Here is a 6,975-nt window from a genome sequence, read left to right as displayed (position 1 = left end):
AATTTCTAGTGATTGGTAACCGCTAGAAATATTTGTATGAAATTACATTTTGCCAAGAATCAAAATTTTCAAATTAGCGCCAAAATTTTCTAGCAATTTTTAACTGGTAGAAATTTGGCACCAGGTGTAACAAAATTTAAATTTTGCAAAAAAAATTTTCTCTTTTTTTAAAATTTCTAGTGGTTTTGAATCGTTAGAAAGTTCATTCCAGACCAAAAAAATAAAATTCAAATATTTTATTATTAAAAAATATAATTTTATAAATTAAAAAATCATTAAATTGATTATATTAGAGAATTTTTGTTAATATGTATATTTACTAATGTATTACATGTTATATATTTGAATTTAGTGATCAATAATAAGTAATTAAATTATGATTGTATCAAATGAATTTAATTTAATTTAATAAGATAATTGAATTAGAGATGGGATAGTTTATAATATTGAACCTTAACCCTTATGTTGAAAAGTGGTTGAATTAGTTAAGGAGGACATGACAAATGTGAAAAAGAAAAATCTGAAAGAAAAAATAAATAAATATGTTAGTAAATTATAAAGAAAGATAAATAAAAGAAATTAAAATTTATAAAACGAGTACTATCTTACCATATAAAGAAGAGGAAAAAAAATCACCATATGAGAGAGCAAGAAGAAAAAAGAAAATTATAAAGAAGAGGAGAGGAAGTAAAAGAGATGGGAAAGATGAATGAGGAAGTGATATGGTATTTATAGAGATCAGCGAGACGTTTCTAGCGGTTTCTTACAATTTGTAGCGGTTTAATACATTTTGTAGCAGTTTGTCATTTCTAGCAGTTCTTTAACTGCTACAAATTGCAATTTTTTAATTTTTAAAAAAGTGAACCAATTTTACTTTGTACATATGTATTTATGAAAAACAAATTATATGAATGATAAAAATTATTAAAACTACTATTCTTGATCATCATCTTGCCTGAAAGGAGATATTAAAAAAATTATTGTTAGAATTATAATATATTTAGAAAAAATATGTAATTAAATTAGTAGTTAATTATAAGAAAAGACATATACCTGATAATGGCCAAATTATCGCCTCGTTGAGGAAAGAAGTTTTCAAAATTTGTGGGTTGGAAGGATTTGCTGTCGTAAATATCACCATCACCTATATCATAAAGATCTTGTGGGTTGAGGTGAATGACCATATTCCAGTCTTTATGTTTCTTGTCTGAGACATAGTAAACCTGGTGTGTCTCGGAGGCAAGAATATATGGCTCATCATCTTCAGATTCCCCCGTATGAATGCGTCCAGAGAAATTAACAGAGGTGATGCCTAAGTGGTGAGTAGTGAGTCCCCGTGAAGTTGTCGTATTTGCCCAGGAGCACTTGAACAGAGTTACTGTGAAAAGCTGGTAACTTAACTTAACGATGTCAATTAGCTTTCTATAGTAAGTGATGCCTCCAAAGCGCATGTCATTGTCACTACTGCTAGCATAACATCTCGTCTCGAATGTCCCGCAAACTCCAGAGTTTTGTGTGAGCAATCCCTGATTACGTCTAACCATATAAAACTTGAACTCGTTGACATTATATGTGGTAAACCTTCATGCATGGTCTAACGGACTGAGGGAAAGAGATTTGAATTCATCTGTGTATAGGCTGTTGTCATTACGTATTTGACATGTAAACCAACCGGGAAACTCTCTGTGAAATTTTTTATCAATGTCAGTGGAACATGCATGCCCTCATAACTGTCGCCTGAGGTAATTTCTAAACTCACTACAATGAAGCGTAATTTGTTAGAAGAGTCAGTGAGAAACAAATATAAAATGTGAAAGTTAGTGAGCTTATATAATACTTACTACATGAAGGGTTTAACTTGGTTACAATTTATCAAAACATGTATGTGTGCCTAGAATTTCTTTGTGGGAGTGAGTCTGAAGAATTTATATCCTCCAACTGGTTTCTTAGCAAGAGAAAATAAAGTTAACATGGAAGGACTAGGAGGAGAATCATCTACGTGACGCGGGCGGTTAAAAGATGTCTCCATGTCATCAAAGTACCTTGAATAGAAAGTTAGGACCTTATCTCTGGAATAACCTTCTGCTATTAACCCCTCAGGCCATGTCTTATTCCAAACATATGATTTTATTTTTTCCAAATACCTGCAGGCTAATATTCTATTAATAATTGGAGCAATTGAAATAATAATGTCAAATTTAAAGAGGCAGAGACAAAAGATAATCTAGTACCTCTCTATAGGGTACATCCATTGATATTGAACTGGGTCAGCAACCTTTGCTTCTTGAACAAGGTGGACAATCAAGTGAACCATGACAGTGAAGAATTATGGAGGAAATATCATCTCCAAGTGACAAAGTGTAAGAATTATTTTATTTTGCAGCTGATCGAGCTCGTCCAGTATCAAGACCTTTGTGCACAACTTCTTGAAAAATGAACACAATTCCACCAAAACCACTGATACATCAAAAGGAAGTGTATTTCTCAAAGCCAATAGAAGTAACTATTGCATAAGAACATGGGAGTCATAACTTTTTAACCCAGTAAACTTTCGAGCCTGCAGATCGATACACCTTGAGATGTTACTAGAATATCCATCACGTACTTTTATGTTCTTCAATGTTGAAAGGAAGATATCCTTGTTCTGCTTTGTCAACGTGAATTTAGCTAGTTGAAACTTGTCATTTTCATCAGGCCAAGCCTCTTCACGAATTTCCCAAGCTCGTAAATCTTTTCTAGCTGTGAGATGGTCTTTGGATTTTCTAGCTTCGTTGAGCAACGCATATAGCACATTATTGCACACATTTTTTTCAATGTGCATAAAATCCAAACTATGTTGTAGCAAATTAGATTCCCAATAAAAAAGAGTGAAAAATATGCTTCTCTTTTGTCATTGCATAGGTTGGGCATCGGATGTCCCATGAGAGCATCGTCCTAGTTGTTTGGGGATCCACATTCTTGCCAAACTCAACATCAACATCTTGTAACTACTGCAAAATATCCACACTAGACAATATAATAGGAGGATCTCTCTATTTTTGTTTTCCACCAAAGCGAATCTGTTGCAATCTAAATTTGTGCTTAGAATTGAGGAACCGTCGATGTCCTATGAAGCACCACTTATGACTGTGTGGAAGGCGACATGATACTGTGTCAAAATTGCACTCAGGATATGCCAACCCAGTATGCACGTTCCAGCCGGACAAAGTTCCCAAACCGGGGAAATCACTTATTGTTCACATCAAGGCTGCACGGAGATTGAATAGTCGCTTGTCATATGAGTCATATGTCTCAACACCATTCGTCCATAGGTTGATCAATTCATGCATCAATGGTTGTAGGTATACGTCTATATCATTTCCCAGTGCCTTCTTGCTAGGAATGATCATGGAAAGCAAAAACGACCTTTATTTCATACACATCCAAGGTGGAAGATTGTATAGAATTAGTACCACTACCCAGATACTGTAGCTTGTACTCATATTTCCAAAGGGATTAAAACCATCGATTGCCAACGCAAGGCTTACATTTTTAGAATCATCGGCGAAGTCTGGAAATTTCATGTCAAACATTTTTCATGCCTCCAAATCTCGTGGATGTCTTAACCTGCCATCTAGATTTTCCTCAGTCATATGCCACCTCATGTGCTCAGCCATTTTTGATGATATATACATTCTTTGCAAGGGCGGTTTCAAAAGAAAGTATCTAACAAAATAATGCATTAAGAATTTCAAATATTAAATATTTAGAGACAGAACAAGTAACACATTATAATGAACCGTATTCAGAATTTCAAATATCGAATATTTTGGAGACGGAACAAGTAACACATTATAATGAATTGTACATGAGAATTTTGACTGGTTTCTTCTTCTACTTTTTCCCCTTCCATACGAACTTATAGTGAGATGTGTTACATCTCGTACAAATTTCCTTGCTTGCATCATCTCCCCAGTATGCATCTATTTTCTTGTAGTTCAAGCCAAGCTTGTTAATAATCTTCTTTGCTTCATAAAAAGATGGAGGAAATTCAGCTTGAGGAAAAACATCTCCCAGTAATTCCAATAGCGTGGACATCACCTTGTCAATCATACCACACAAGCATTTGATATGATAAAACTTCACCAAGAATGACAACTTAGAATACTTTATGCACCCAGAATAAAGAGGCTTATTAGCTTCGTTCATGAGGTCAAACAATTTCCGGGCAATTTCGTTTCTAAGGAACTTTGGTTGAGGCCCCTATACTTCATCTTCTTTGGGATCCTCACTTTCGTGAATGCCAAAAGCATTATGCACAGCATCATTCATAGTATTAGCTTCTTTTGCTCGAACTCCCATCCTTGAAACTGCTGGAACTGACTCAGTAATCATATCTGGTCGTTCCCCATGTAGTTGCCAAAATACATACTCTCACGGGAAGGGCTTAAATATCAAATGCTCTCTAACAATATCTCTTGGATGCCACTTCTTGAAATTATATTTAGGACGTGGACACTGAATCTTATCATTTACGGCGGCATTGGTGAAAGCAAAATCCAAGAAATAGTTCAGACCAACCAAGTATTGAGGAGTCGACCAGTGCAAGTTGATCTATGATCTATCCATCACTAATATTACTCAAATTTCGTGAACATATAAGATGAAAAGATGAAAGAAAAGTTAAAATGAATTTCAGATGAAGTTATTCAACTTATAAAGGAAGCTGCGAGCAGATAGTTAACAATCAACTTTTTGTAGCGGTTAAAAACCGCTAGAAATTTCTACTGCTTATGTAGAATTTCTAGCGGTTAAACTACTAGAAATTTGAATTCCAAAGAATTTTCTAGCAATTTGTAACCGTTATAAATTTTGAGGTGGGAGGAAAATTTGAATTTGCCAATAGGAAGACTTTTCTAGCGGTTTTATGACCGTTAGAAATTTAAGTGGCACAGAAATTCAAGTTCAGTGTAATAGTAACAAAATTTCTAGTGGTTATTAACCGCTAGAAATTGTCTGCTAGGGTTTATAATTTCTTCCAACCTTTCTAGCAGTTGTAACCACTAAAAATATCAAGGTAGGAGGAATTTCAGTGTAACGGTAAGAAATTTCTAGCGGTTATGAACTGCTAGAAATTGTTAAGTAGCATTTTAAATTTATTGCAACCTTCGTAGCGGTTTTGTAACCGCTAGAAATTTCTTCTGCCTTAAAAAAATAAAATATTAAGAAATAAAAAAAGAATGAGTGACTAATAATAAAATTAAACAAGTATGGTTTCAAATAAATAAAAATAAAATTTAAATAAATATCCACATAAAACATAACATAATAAAATTCAAATAAAATCCAATACAAGGAAACCGGAAAAATCAGGGATGATGAGGGGTAGAAACAAATTCATCGTCATCATCGGGCACTGGATCCCCCTGTTGGGGCTGGACAGGCTGTTGATTGGTTGGATTGGCTGCTGGTCGTGCGGGGGCTGGACTGGTGGCAAGTGTATGTCAGGGATCTCAGGAATCGGGATCTTTGGAGTGAAAATGATCACCGCATCACGCATGGCCATAGCAGCTGCCTTCAATTGGTCAAGCTGTAACTGGAACTAACGATCATGCTCCTCCATCCTGGCCTCCATCATGGCTGCCACCTCTCACCTGATCTCCTCTCATAGCTCGTCTAGGGACAAGGAACCTGGCTGCTTCACTCCTGCGCTTGCCTGATGGGACGCTGTTGCTGACTGAAAGCTCCCCGTTGTGTTTGAAGGGCCAGCGCAACCTGAGCGGGGCAGCCTACTAGGTATAGGTCCAAGACTGAGCCCAATAACTTGACCGAGGTGTTGCGCTCGGCCACAACCCACTAAAAATGAGGCAGTGGGATCCAAGACAGACCCCTGAGACTCTCTCAGCTCAGTATCAACCTTAGTCATCCGCGCCTATCGAAATTAATATAAAATTATTAGTATGAAATATTTATACTGTGATATTAATATTTAATTAATTAATTACTTATCGCCATCTCCTCAACCTCATCTGACGCAAGAGACCCATCTCGAGGCCTGTACAGAATCGGCCACATCTCGCCATAGGTGGGTGTATATCCCCTCTCCTGCTGCGTCTTTTCCCTCTGTAAATGAAATGAAAAAAATTATTAATTACAAATTAAATATAGATACACAACATACAAATTCTTTTTAAGTACTTCCAATCTCATCATAGGTGATAGCAAAGCTAATAGATCCAGCTCTATAATGTATTGTCTACTGCCTGATGTTCCCAGTATTTCTTTGGCAAAGAGCCTGAAACAAAATATATAAAAATTAAATTAGTCAAATTAGGTAAAAAAATATAAAATTTTTATAATTAATGCAATAATATCATACCATCTACTCAGCCGACATCCTAAAATACACAAACTTGACCCGTCTTGTTCCGGGACTCCACCAAGTACATCTGCTAGTATCTCCCGCAGGGACCTCGTCCCGTCACCCTTCTTCTCTTAGCTCTCTTGTTCTTTCATGCCACCCCAATTTTCTTAATGGTATCCGCCCTCAACTCCTCTCCCAATATAAATTTACTCTGTAATTAAAAAAATAACAAATTATATTCATTTCACTAATTTAAATAAAAATAAATTAAATAAATAACAAATTATAATCAAACAATTAAGTAAATTTATAAATAACAAATTAATTAAACAAATAACATATTGTAATCAAATAATTAAGTAATTTAAATAAAAACATATATTCATTTAACTAATTTAGAAATATTATAAATAAAAATAAATTACATCAATAACAAATTATAATCCAACAATTAAGTAATTTAAATAAAAAATATATATTCATTTAACTAATTTAAAAAAATTATAAATAACAAATTATAATCAAACAATTAAGTAATTTAAGTAAAAAATATATATTTATTTAACTAATTTAAAAAAATTATAAATAACAAATTAATTAAGCAAATAGCAAATTATAATCAAACAATTAGG

Source organism: Neltuma alba, unplaced genomic scaffold (assembly GCF_004799145.2).
Source record: "Neltuma alba isolate B1F8T4 unplaced genomic scaffold, ASM479914v2 tig00012036_pilon, whole genome shotgun sequence".
NCBI classification, from domain to species: domain Eukaryota; kingdom Viridiplantae; phylum Streptophyta; class Magnoliopsida; order Fabales; family Fabaceae; genus Neltuma; species Neltuma alba.
The sequence above is the reverse complement of the archived record's forward strand: the minus strand, read 5'-3'. Positions refer to the sequence as shown.